The sequence below is a fragment of the Glandiceps talaboti genome, chromosome 1, assembly GCF_964340395.1.
Source record: "Glandiceps talaboti chromosome 1, keGlaTala1.1, whole genome shotgun sequence".
NCBI lineage: Eukaryota > Metazoa > Hemichordata > Enteropneusta > Spengelidae > Glandiceps > Glandiceps talaboti.
In genome coordinates, this window is record NC_135549.1 from 14377342 (window position 1) to 14392285 (window position 14944).

Sequence of the window (14944 nt, forward strand, 5' to 3'; positions counted from 1 at the left end):
TACTTTTTGTAAACAGTTTATTTCAGAGATCTCTTTTGTATGCAACAATGGCTTGATTTTGGATAGGCACGGAAGTCTGAAATGAAAGCTATCAATGTGATTGAATAGTGGGATTATCCAGACAGATGGTATATGACATAACATAGGGAGGGATAGGGACAGAACATGACCAACCATATTGTGATAGAAATTTAGTAAATCAGTTCAAACCTGATGAAAGGCAAAAATGACCTAAATTCAAATCCATTGCGCAGTTTTCTCATGAGGACAGAAACTTTGAACTGGATCGATTCAGTTCTTCAGGTTTAATTTTAGGTATACATTTACAATTTCAAGCTACTGTTTAGGTTGCCAAATAATATAAATATGAGTGTATTGTATGGTCTACATGTAACTACTGCTGTGTATCATTGTAATGGATAACTGTTTACTGGCTGTGATGTAAATATTGTAGTTTTTTTTTGGTCATATATTATTCTGTCTGTGTATTCTGTGTTAATAAACTGACATAGATGGCTGAAGTCTATCATAGTAATCAAGCTTTCTGTTGATTTTTGTTATCATTTTTATGAATATTGCACAGTTTATGCATAATAAACAGATGGGGTCTTGTACCTGTAATGTCATGTAAATGCCATGAGCTGTGTACACAGAGTTCTGTCATTTTGTTGTATGTAGCTACATGTAACAATATTCCATTTAGATTCACTCGTAAGGGTTCTCTTGTTTGTAGCTATTCAGAAATATAGATCACTTTTACAATAGTATTAAAATTCAGTAAACTATAATTCATACTTATTTTACATTTGACGTTACAGGTTGAATGCAAGATGAAATTTTAACCCTTTAAATTTTGAAGTAATCAAAAACTGAAGTATAGTCTAGCAAATTATAGTGAGCATGTAAATTACAATTGGTATATGTTACGTAGGTAATTCTGTAATGAGAAAGATACTCATATTTCTGTCTTAAGATGTCTTGGTTTTCAAAAATCTTGAAATAATCTTGAAATAGTCCCTACTATTTCATTCCCTGAGAATTCAATATATCAATCCAATCTTCAAAGTACTCACACAATACAATGAAATGTCTCAGTGTCGATTCAACGCTTTTATTGATATCGTTTCCCTATCCTTAAAGTTTATGAACTTTACAAAGAATGTTGCTGCTTTATATGTAAAGTAGTCTTTCTATCGAAACTATTTATTTATGTCACTAAGTTTTAAAGGTAGAGTGTGCTAAACAGCCACATAACGTGACAGAACCTCATGATACGCAAGTGTGGCGTACTTGGGTATTTGCATGAGTGATTGCAGTGTTTTCTGCGGTAGTACTTTCATGAGCATAGGGAGTGAAAGTGTGACAGAAATCACTGCAACATACCCCTGAGTACCCACACTGACTCACATGGCATGGGGTTCTGTAATTATTACATATTTTTATCCGAAATAACAAATTTCCATAAGAATGACACTGTGATCTTGTGCTTTTGTGGAGAATGAACAATTGTGTCCTCATTACCATATTATTTGCATGAAGGTATGCAATGTTTTCAGTATTGCACTGCAGTACAAATAACGTTAGTAGTGTGTGCACCAGTGTGCTCTCTAATGATAGCCAAATGTTGTTGTTGTGAGTCAAAATGAGAAAAAGCTGGGATTTCTTGAGAGTCATCACATAGTAAGAGATAGGGGAACATCAAATTTTGGTGCGTCACTATACAAATTGTGTGCGTCAGTGGTGCGTCATATTGGCTTAGAGGAGATACTGATGTGCACACACCAGTGCAAGTAATCTCTGGTAAACAATAGCTTGAAATTGTAAATGTATACCTAAAATTAAACCTGTAGAACTGAATCGATCCAGTTTAAAGTTTCTGTCCTCATGAGAAAACTGCGCAATGGATTTGAATTTAGGTCATTTTTGCCTTTCATCAGGTTTGAACCGATTTTCTGTGCAGCACATGCACACTGTCTTGAAGCTAACAGTCAATGTATAACGAGTGTCACGAGGAGAAAGTTTAAGTGTAACATTTTAGCTAGTACTTACATGTATAAATACAACTAATCAAAACTAATTGTACAGCCAGCAGTGTTCCTTGTTCTCTATTGAGGGCAGAACACTGGAAATTGTGCACTAGTAGGAAGCCCAACTTCAGTCATGAAAGTATGCTTCAAGTTCTATGCAAAAGGTTATCTTTGTCTGTCTGACTGTCTCTGTTTCTGTCGGTCTGTCAGACTCTGTCTGTCTATGTCGTCTCTGTGTCTGTCTGTCTGTCCATCCGTCCATCTGTCTGTATGTCCATCCATCCGTCCGTCCGCCTGCCTGTCTGTCCATCCCTCCGTCTGTCCATCCATCCGTCCGTCTGTCTGTCTGTCTGTCTGTCTGTCTGTCTGTCCATCTGTCTCTGTCCGTCCATCTGTCTGTCTGTCTCTGTCTGTCTGTCTGTCTGTCTTTCTATATTGTATGGTATGTATGACGGTAGGGATGATGGGAAAGACTCGGAGTCAAAGGTATTTCATTGGACATTATTATGCATTGTCAATTATGTATGCTTTATCAGAGGTAATTTAGGAAATTGTCATTGCCAGATTCTCATTAATATTGGTGGCTTGTAACCTTGTCTGTACATTTTGTAAATAACTCAATGTACATAATTATGGCCTCTATTGCAATCAGCTGTGTGTGAAGTACGGTACATTCACTTGAATTAAAAATCAATGTTACAAATGTACTGGCAAATTACAGTCATGGTCTGCATATAAATGAGTCGATTAACATAATTACAATAGGTAAATTTGTATTTACTTTAATTTAAAAGTAATTTGCAGTGCAGTCTAGTAAATATGTTAACCTTATCTTTGTACAGAACAATGCACTCTTTTTAGAGCATGTAGAGCACCCCTTTTCATCAAATGGACTAGTCTATACATAGGTCATGACATACTGACTGAACTTAGAATTTGGTGGATAAAGATGGACAGGAAGATACTACTGAATAATTTAGGAGGGCATTTGTCTTTGTCAATTTTAACAATGTGTTTATGATGTCCACAGATTGGTTTATTTCCTAATAGATGACTAAAATTAAAATATATTGTATAGTGTTTGATGTAGCATATTAAGGGGTCGTGTTGGCACAATGACAAAGAGGTGATTAGTGTGTATCTCTATATTTGTATTGTAAGTGGATATACAGAAAAAATCAATGCCGTGTTACTATATTGGGTAAAGCTGGGTTTGAATTTACATGTTAATATCTATGCATAGTAGTAAAATACATTTTGTAGTCAGGTTGTAAGTGAACTCTTTCAGGTAAATGTACTAATACTACATAGCGCTGCGACACAGGCAGATGTCCCAGCGATATGTATTATTGTATTGTGCTGCAACATGGGCAGATGTCGCAGTGATACATGGTAGTGTATTGTGCTGCAATACAGGCAAATGTTGCAGTGATGCATGGTAGTGTTGTGCTGCAACACAGATGTAGCAGTGTAAGTGTACGTGTTGTGCTGCAACTCAGCCAGATGTGGCATTGTATATGGCATGTGTTGTTCTGCAACACAGGCAGATGAAGCAGTGGTACATGGTGCGGTAGTGTGATGTGCTGCAACACAGGCTTATTTAGCAGTGGTACATGGTAGTGTGTTGTGCTGCAACACAGGCTTATTTAACAGTGGTACACGATAATATGATATGCAGAAATACATGTACACCATACATATGTAGCAGTGGTATGATAGTGACATGTGCCGTAAGATATTTCAATTTGACATGATAATACATCATTGTATTGTCCAGTTTCTGAATAACCTGGCCAATATGATAAATGAGAATGCGGTGAATTTTAGCTGAAAGATACTATTAAATTCCATTTAATATGCCATTAATTTGTCAATGATCATGTATGTATGTATGTATGTATGTATGTATGTATGTATGTATGTATGTATGAATGTATGTATGTATGTATGTATGTATGGATGTATGTATGTATGTATGTATGTATGTATGTATGTATGTATGTATGTATGTATACGTACGTACGTATACGTACGTACGTACGTACGTACATACGTACATACGTGTATGTATGTATGTATGTATGTATGTATGTATGTATGTATGTATGTATGAATGTATGTGAATGCATGTCTGCATTTATATATCATGAATGCATTACATAAATATTTCAGGTATTCTGTGGAACTAAAAACCTAGTAAAACATATGCTTATATCTCAAATTTTCCGTGCCACTTATTCACCAAGAAATTATATATAGGACATGATTACTTCTACGCGACCTTGGTGTTGTCCTTGTAGAACTCAGAGTGGCAGATCGGTTACACCCACACATTGCCATCAGTCATAATACTTTCAACAATATGGTCTGAGAATAAACAACAACAACAAAAACCCTTTCAATCATCGTTGTTTTTTGTAGCAGGTAGTTGTAAATTTAGAATGAACTGTTCTAGCTCTGTGATTAATGATTTACCGCCATTTTACCTAATTTGAAAGTCTTTGATTTCACTGGCAAAGATTAATGGATGACATATTTTATGTGTACTAAACGTTAAGTATTGCTTTGATATTTTTGATTAAAATGAAGGAGGCTGTGTTTTCCAGATATGAAATAATTTGAATGGAATGCGTGGAAGACATATGACAAATATGAAATATGTTTATGTATTTTACTACATGAGGTATATGAATTTAATCCAATATCATAACATCATTGCATGCATTGGTTCTTGCAATCATGCATAGATATTTACTGTTGCCTCCTAGCTATATATATTTTACCATTAGTGATCACGTTTCACTATTTTGGATCAGAGTTGTTTTTTTCGTTTGATAATGAATGAGTATTTCATGGCCAGCTCTAGAAATCTTGCAATATGTAAACATTTCTCAGAAAATTTTCCCTGCTTCAATACTTTCAAGAGTTAGACTTTGAACGTATAATCATCATCGTCATAGACTTGTAATATTTCAGTTAGTAGTGATGTCTAGATACTAGTGTTAGATAAAAAAAAACCATCATATACATTATACTTAAATGCACATATCAAACAGTCTTTAGAATGTTTAATGACATTGGATGTTAAATGCTGTGATATTCATGTTAAATGCCTATTGGAAGCACCTTTCTGATTGGACAAGCCATGGTGATTTCGCATAAAAGCAGTCGAAATGTTGACAATATGTGTTTTTTTCATAACAAGTGATGTCTTTGAAACCAGGGAAATTTTGATGAAGCTATCCATACCCAAATGATACCATGATCATTTATGGTAAATTAAGCTCCTAATTTTGTTTATTTCCCCATGATGCCAAGCCCCAGTGTACAGCTGAGGCATCTTCTAGGCCAGATTTGGCAAGTTTTAAACTCTATTTCAGAGAGTTTACACAGGATGCTGAAAATGACTCTTGTAGGTCCCCAAAGCTGAGGATACCTATAGCTGATGTGATACATGAATACAAATGTAGGTTCTGTAGTTGACATAATTCTGTGTGTGGAAGTATTGATGGCAGAAGTAGGTGAGATATGCCATTTCTTGTAGAGATACATGTACACTTACCTAATTCAAAGCTATAGATTTATTAAGAGAAGGGGGTTGGGGTTTAAGGATGGCTAGCTAGCTGATACATGAATTGGTCCTTTAGTTGAATAAATGTGGAAAGTGGAAGTATTGATGGTAGAAGTAGGTGATGTACAGTGTATTTGATGTCGTGTAGAGATACAAATCGTGTAGATTTATTGCCATTCGTATGTAACCGCCAGGAAGTCATTGAAATGTGACCCCTTGGTAAAAAAATCACTTCCTGCATCACGGTAATACTTGACTTGAAAACTATCACTAGGATTGCATGTGACTTGATTGTGAATGTAGATAATAGGTTAACTGTTTTATTGTCACACTTGTGGAGAGGAAGTTCATTCAGATATAGTAACATATATAGTTTGAAGGATGTTTGTTCTTGCGAATTGTGGAGACTGTAAAATACATTATGTTGTTCAGTCCTATCAAACTTGTGAGTCCTGTTTGATAGTGTGGCATGAATGTTGTATCTTACAGACTAGTTCTATCAGTGAAACATCTTTTTTTGCTTACATGAATTTTAGTATACGCCTTTTTTCTCAAAGATGTCAAGAGACACGTGTCATACTTATACATGTAATATGCAGTTGTGCTACAATACCATTGGCAATTTTTTGTTTCAAATGAAGATGTTTGTTATTCTACTACCCAGGCTATAGTCCCTGGACTCCAGGGTCTGTCATGTACTAACTGAAATTGTAGGGTCTGTCATGTACTAACTGAAACTCCAGGGTCTGTCATGTACTAACTGAAACTCCAGGGTCTGTCATGTACTAACTGAAACTCCAGGGTCTGTCATGTACCAACTGAAGTTCCAGGGTATGTCATGTACTAATTGAAGTTCCAGGGTTTGTCATGTATTAACTGAAATTCCAGGGTCTGTCATGTACTAATTGAAGTTCCAGGGTTTGTCGTATCATGTACCAACTGAAATTCCAGGGTCTGTCTTGTACTAACTGAAACTCCAGGGTCTGTCATGTACTAACTGAAATTCCAGGGTCTGTCATGTACTAATTGAAGTTCCAGGGTCTGTCTTGTACTAACTGAAGTTCCAGGGTATGTCATGTACCAACTGAAATTCCAGGGTCTGTCATGTACTAACTGAAATTCCAGGGTATGTCATGTACCAACTGAAATTCCAGGGTCTGTCTTGTACCAACTGAAATTCCAGGGTCTGTCATGTACTAACTGAAATTCCAGGGTATGTCATGTACTAACTGAAATTCCAGGGTATGTCATGTACCAACTGAAATTCCAGGGTATGTCATGTACTAACTGAAACTCCAGGGTCTGTCATGTACTAACTGAAACTCCAGGGTCTGTCACGTACCAACTGTAATTCCAGGGTCTGTCATGTACTAACTGAAACTCCAGGGTCTGTCTTGTACTAACTGAAATTCCAGGGTCTGTCATGTACTAACTGAAATTCCAGGGTCTGTCTTGTACCAACTGAAATTCCAGGGTCTGTCATGTACTAACTGAAATTCCAGGGTCTGTCTTGTACCAACTGAAATTGCAGGGTATGTCATGTACTAACTGAAACTCCAGGGTCTGTCATGTACTAACTGAAATTCCAGGGTCTGTCATGTACTAACTGAAATTCCAGGGTCTGTCATGTACTAACTGAAATTCCAGGGTCTGTCATGTACTAACTGAAATTCCAGGGTCTGTCATGTACTAACTGAAATTCCAGGGTATGTCATGTACTAACTGAAACTCCAGGGTCTGTCATGTACTAACTGAAACTCCAGGGTCTGTCATGTACTAACTGGAATTCCAGGGTCTGTCACATACTATTAAAGTGAATCATCTTACTGTTAACTTGTAACTATGAGATCTTTATATGTATGATTGCAAACTAAATAAATGATGCGTTGACGTTTTGGGTACACCGTTGACATCAAGATCACAGACAAAACTTCATGTCATGCATAAACTTGGTAATGCTATGTGGAAACTTTATACTCACTGCAAGGTGCTGACGTGTGTGTGTGTGGAGCATGCATAGTTCTTGGATTCCCTGGTCTATACACTGTGTCATGATTGCATGCATAGTTCTTGGATTCCCTGGTCTATACACTGTGTCATGATTGCATGCATAGTTCTTGGATTCCCTGGTCTATACACTGTGTCATTCATTGCATGCATAGTTCTTGGATTCCCTGGTCTATACACTGTGTCATGATTGCATGCGTAGTTCTTGGATTCCCTGGTCTACACTGTGTCATGATTGCATGCGTAGTTCTTGGATTCCCTGGTCTATACACTGTGTCATTCATTGCATGCATAGTTCTTGGATTCCCTGGTCTATACACTGTGTCATGATTGCATGCACAGTTCTTGGATTCCCTGATCTATACACTGTGTCATTCATTGCATGCATAGTTCTTGGATTCCCTGGTCTATACACTGTGAGTAGTTTGTAGGTGTGTGTTTTTACGCCATGATATGGACAGATATGAAATAAAAAACAAATGTAATACAGTTCTATGTGAATTTTAATATACACATGACAACTGAACAAGATACAAAGCATATACATGATGTGTACAGTACAGAAAGATGTTTAGAATACACATTAGAGTCACTTTTATACTGGGTTTTAACCATGTAAACCACATCTCTCAGTGGTTTGTTTGTCTGTATTTGTATTCTCAACCCAAGGTAGGTATAAAGGTTGATCCAGCTGTGAATTTCTGGGTCCTTGTTTTTGATTGAGAGGATTATGTTCCATGTATAAAAATTAGGTGGTGAGTGAATCTGTAGAGGTAGGGGTTTTCAAAAAAAAGTTACTCAGTGTTTTTGCTAAGGTTTGGGACCCTCGCTAACAATTGGATGTAAAATCATGTAAAAATTGATTAGATTAAGTTTCCAAACATTTTTGAAATCCTGTTTTCCCCCCAACTTGTAGTTTTTTTGTGTTCAAACAAATATCTCCCTCAGGGACCCTGGTGGAAAGGGGAATAGTATATTAGTTTGGTGGGGAACTCCTCTAAACTAACTTGGGGGACTAGAGTAGATTTTACCTACCTACCGTAAACTGTACTTTACAACGTACAGGTTGCAGTTTGTGGGAAAGAGGTCTCTATCTTGAAGACTTAGTAAGCCTTTGATTGGAAAGGTCGTGATGTATTTCACCAGGTTCATCTTGCCTTTACTTTTCTCATAAAAATGATTATGTTACATTTTACCTGCACATGTATGTTTTAGTGCAGTTATGTTTCCTAAAAATAGAAATTATATTCAAACTATCAGTCTATTTTTCTAGGGAATCAGAAAAAAGGGCTACAGATGTATGTCAGAGGTCTTCACTATTTTCATATATGATGCTACATTTTTATAAGGCCAAAAGAACGCCCTTTGTCATTGAGGAAGTGAAATAGCCAGATTATCAAACTGTACAGCACCTGATCAGACGGTTGATATGTCCTGACATTTGAGATGAATCATACATGTTAATTGTGTACAGTCAGTTTACGGTTTGTGTCGCATGAATGTTAAAATCATAGTTTTGTATTCACTTGATTTTAGTATTTACAAGTACGAATTGGAATTAAGTACTTCTTTATAAAAAACCTCCCTAGAAAATGTTTCCCAATATTAGTCTTTCCTACTGAGCTGTGAACTTCAACCATACATCAGTGTTAGCGTTTAATTTGACACCTTAGTGGAGGAGACAGTTCGCTTGTTTGCCCTATTTCGACTATCACAAGTGATTTGGAAATGAAATTTTATGCGCCGATCTCACATATATGACTTTAACCCTGGATGAAACGAGGCAAAACCAAACTAATGGTTACCAAGCTTTACTGAAAGTTTCACTTTTGATAGTTATTTACAGTCCTGAAGTGTTTGTAGGTGTACTGCTATAGATAATTCCAATCAAATCTACCATGTCTGATCATAGTCATTAAAAATTTACATTGAACCTGATCATGTGGAACAACAACAACAACGATCTGTAATTTAGCCATGAAACAGACTGTGTGAATCGTAAAGTTATATCTTACCTAGCTTTTACTGATTGAATCTTATATCTTACATCGTTTTTTTGGTCTGATAATGATCTCTTCATATTAATCATGTAGTTGTCTCGCACTTTCCAACCAAACATGAACTGTTCAGCTTCAATTCTTATACCTGATTTCTTTTTTTTAAAATGTTTTATCTGTTTCATCTACAAGAGGCAAACAATAAACTTGAAATTGTCATCAGAGATGACAAAAAACAAACATGCACAGATTTATGTATTTATACTTATAGTGTCTTTTTTGTAACTATATATACTAACTAATTCAATGCCAAAGATTTTTAAATTTAATTCTCCCAAAATTTAGTCTCCTTCAACCAGTTGTGACCAAAAGTTTACAAAATTTTCTAGTGGGCAAGATATCAAGGTTAAAATTATTTTCTATAGTACCATATTAAAATAATTTGTTCAAAGGTTGTTTTTTTTGCGGAAAAGTGTGGGTGATCGTTATATATACTATTTTATGATGAACTTTTTTCCTACTTGCCCTATAGCACAACAGGTGTACTGCAGTCGTTAAATTCTTCACAATCAGTCATGCTGTTAACATAAGAATGTACTTTCCATTCTGATGTCAACGCTATCCTTTTTTTTCAGTCAATTTTTTTAAATCTATTGTGATTTCCATTTTGGTAAGTGGTTAAAATCTACCTGTTAGTATTCACCAAATCTCTCCATTTTGATTCCCGGCTTTGCTACCAAAATTTATAGCTACAGAAGTACTCTGTAGTAAGTGACCTAATTCCTGTTTGTGTCGTTCCAAAGCAAAAGCAGATGGCTTTGACGTAGCTTTCCCTCGCGAAATATGGCCAACTTGCACATGGAAGATCACAAATGTGTGTTCGACACACCATATCTTGATGATACAAAACATTACAAGAGAACAATGTCATAAGAGAATACACTTCTCTCATCTCGTATATACAATATTGACAATCGATACATCTATGGATAGTTGTCCTTAATGAGGGAAGCTTATAGCTGATGAGGAGAAATTCTTGGGCTTACAGTTGAAAGCTGTTTGATGATCCAGACTCGTGAAGAAAGCAGAGTCAGACAGTTGCAGTGAGGTGAATTCCAATGGAAAGCTATTATACATATTTGTTTTGACATGATATACAATAAATGCAACTCAATACCAACAATTCGTGCAGCTTTGATAAATGTTAACATACTGCAGCCCATGTATATAATAGAAAGTTTGTGAGTTCATTCTGAATAAAAAAAGAAATACACATGCATTGTTGTCATTCATACACATTTTCATTGCAACATACATGTAGATATATATATACCGTGTTGTGTGCCATGTTGTTTTTGAATAGCATTTGCTGCATGAATTGTATGTTTAGAAATACATGGTTTTGATAGGATCGTTCGTTTTGGATGCCGTCAATATTTCCAGGCACTTTTCCATGTGTTGATTTCAATAGCATCTGTCAGTCTACAGTTTGTGTATTTGCTGGAATGTTTAAGTATTCAGCATCATCATTTGGTAGTTACACACGATTCTCATAATCAGGCAATTAGTTCTCGATAAATAATGATTTAGGTTCATATCGCTGTGACATTAACAGTATTTCAAACACTATGGGGTGCTATTTTTCATATCTGAAGCTCTGCACATGATTATAAATATCAGCAGTATCTGGTGATGAGCAGTATTTCAACTTTTCATGGCAGAGATACAAGAAAATATCATAATTCAGACATATTTACATTAATATGAGAATTGATGAATTTGTCACTTTCCCGGATCCCTGGACCCAAAATTTACATATTTGACAATGTGTCTTTTGTAATTGCTGTAGATTGCTTATATTGCATTGTGTGGTTCTTGACCTTTTTAAAGCTATATAAACGTACAAATTAATTGTGCAGATGATGGTGTAGTACTATTCATGAAAGTTTGAAAAAAAAAGCCTGTTTAGGCATGAAACTGGTTGAAAATTTAAGCTGTTGTGTACTTGCATTGTACTTTGTTGTTTAGTTTTAATTTTATTACTGTTACTACTAAGTTACACAGAACAGTTATGGTTCATGTAAATTTAAGTAGTCATATTTTTGTACATTCCAATTTTTCTGCATATTAATATTTTTGTACTTTGCTAAGATTTTTTATCAAATTGGACTTCTCTGTAGCCAAATAAACGGGCAGCGAGTTGATGAACATGTAGAGCTAGGCACTGTGACATCTTGCTGTGTACAAATTCGTACTTACTAAATTGCTCTAATTTCATCGTATGGCATCTTTGTTATCGCCAAGGAAATGTGCACTTGGCAGGTGAATGAACATTTATGGTATGGTATCATGGTAACAACAAGTTGGCCTTGCCAGGAAAAATAGTAAATTAAAATATGTATTATTAATGCAATTCAAAGAGCATACACTTAATCTATATTTATATATATTACATGAATATATGTATGTCATGCTACACAGGATATACAACTTCAGAATTCTAAGATTGCTTCGGAAAAAAAAATGAAAAAAAATAGAATTGTGTAGTGAGGTGTTGTGAATCACGCAGTCTTGATTAAATTATGACTAGACTGCTCTATGTACTTGATATGTACATTCGTTAGGCATCATATTAATTAGATTTAGTAGCACTTCATTTTAATACTAATGCAATGAGTATAGTGTGCAGTGAAATGGATTGCTAGGAATTAATAGAATGGTCCAAAATATGAGATTTCTAGTCTTGTTATCAATGGGATGGTCTTATTTTATTAAAAGATTATATTTCATTCAAGAAGGGAACTAGTAAAAAAAATGAATTGGCAACACCCTTCCCTCCTCCTATACATCCCCCCCCCCCCCCCCCATGAACTTTATCAACAACTAAAATAAAACTGAAACACAGATTTCTGGTCAGCAAGCAAGAGGATTATCACAAACTTAACTATTTAGACATAAAAAAAAAAAGAGTTCTAATTTAAAACGAGAGCGTGAGAGTGGATAAAAAAGCTAGATATACATATAGATGGAAAGATGAAAGGGAGCAAGAAAATTAGAACTTGAGACAGTCAGATTTAGAATGAGGAAACATCAATCAATTTGTGAAATTGATTGATAGGAAAAAAAGAAAGGGACGACAGAAACGTGTTCATCACATCCTGAATATTTCAGTATGTGCCCCTCAGAATTAATTTTCAAAAACAAAAAAAACATTCAGGGCTTATTATAGTGCATTGTTTGATCTACGTTACCTCATTAATATTTGCCTTGCAGTGAATGACATAGACATTACATTTCAGACGTATACAATAATGTTAATTAGTACAATATTACCATGCCAATCACTTACTGTCACAGACAATGCCAAAGAATTCATGTTAATTGTTATCAAATTTTTGCCATACATACTAGCGTTATGAAATTTAATCAGCCACAGATTGTGAGTTCAAGTCACGCTCTGCTTATGTAATCCACTACAGAATTCACTGTTGTATCTAGTATTATCTTAAATAGACTTATAACCATCGATTAGAAGATTATTTTCTGGACATGCCTGTTCAATATTGGATATCAAATTTGCTAAATTTTATCTTTGTAGATAATATATTATCATAAATTTTGAAGAAAAAAATATGGTGTTTTTATAGCTGACTGTACAGGTTTAAGCAGTTGTACAAGGTCTTGTTTGAATGCATTTATTACGCTGGCTCTATATATGCCTTCTCAACACACTGGCTAATCTTTGCTTTTCCTTCAGTTCAACCAAGAGACAAGACAGTCATAGCCCCTGTGCATTGTGGGAAATCCTTTGGACATATTAAGTCTTCCATGGGCATGGTATTGCTGTGTTATTCTAAGCATTTTCTTCATGGTATATTGCTGAGATTGCCAACTTTGAAATCGGAGGTAAGCCAAACGTTGTTGAGTGCCCTACTTTGATAATGATAATGGATTCAGCATTGAGAGGTGACATTTAGAAGCTGATTCAAACTGACAATCTATGTGAGGTAAATTTCCTTCACTTCACTCTGACTGACTACATTATGAACTGAATACATGACATATACATAATAGCCTAGAATCTCTACGATGACAAATAGAAACATTTAATTTTTTTTTTTGGCTCGTCTGAGGTGACTTTTGAGTTTGGAATATTGATGTCAGGGATTTACAGTCATTTTACAACTAGGGTTTTTTTGGGAAAAAACGTCATTTTTGCTATGAGATTAACGGTGCTGTGTTTCTTCTGTGCATAATGATATTAAGTGATTTGACTAAACACAAAATGATCCTGTGAGTGTGAAAGCCCGTCAACTCCTGCCTTGCAAAATGCAAATGGCTGGCCATGCACTTGTCAGTCTCTTGTGTACACTTCTGTCTTGTTGTTGTTATTGTTGTTGTTGTTGTTGTTGTTGTTTTTAAAGGAGAACAATATTCCGAAAATTAGCTTATTTCCGTATGATAAGTGATAAAATGGAGCTTATAAACTGTCCTTGAAATGTTTCTATTGAATTACAGTAGCCATCAAAGAGTAGCTCACTTGTACTGTAATAATATCTTTAATTCATCATAAACAATAAAATAACCTTACCTAGCCCCATAGCAGAGGCTAAGTGTGTTACTGCCAATGTGTGCTGTCTTTAGCTCTTAGCGGATTTTGAATATTCATGCCGACCCGGCTTCTTCTACAGTTACTACAAAGTATGTGAATATGACAAGAATTTAGGATATTCATGGTAGAAGGTGGGATGTGTCACTGGTTTCAATCCTGTGCTTGCCTCGTGGATTGGATTGCTGCATGGTGATTGCCCTTATTGTTAGCCACTGTAAATTCTGATATACAGTGCCATGTGTCACAAAAGTACATGTGTCCATGTTTTTTTAGAAGCATCCTCATTTTGTGTTCTCTTAGCATTGTAAGGCCTGCATAGATAGATAAATTCATTGCATGCATACAATTAGTCTTTTGAAATGACTAGACAGATATATAGACTTTGAACGTTAAAGTTGGTCTGCTCTACTCTACAAGTTTAATGCAGAAAGGAATATTTATGTCAAGAACATAACTTAGATTCCAATAAGATTCACTGCTGTATGCAGCTGTCATACTTTTCAGGGTGCTGTCTGTGTTATATTAGTACATCTTTCAACAAAATTAACAGGAAGAGGAGCTTGTCAAGTTGTTCTGCTGTATCAGAACTTTTGCAAGCCACTTTACTATTCTTTTTTGATAACCTATATATATATATGTAAAATACATGTGACTACACTTTGTTTTAAATTTTAGTCTCAAAGCTGGAAATATGTCAAGGAAATAAAAGCTGGAAATATGTCAAAGAAAT

General features: G+C 35.4%; 1 protein-coding gene across 1 annotated transcript in view; it reads left to right on the forward strand.

Moving 5' to 3' along the window:
- LOC144438514 (plasma membrane calcium-transporting ATPase 2-like) overlaps positions 1–14944 on the forward strand; it is a 108208-nt gene that overhangs the window by 24431 nt on the left and 68833 nt on the right. The window contains exon 2 of the mRNA XM_078127577.1: positions 13360–13508. The gene's annotated coding sequence lies outside the window, so the exon portion shown is untranslated. The remainder of the gene's footprint in view (positions 1–13359; positions 13509–14944) is intronic.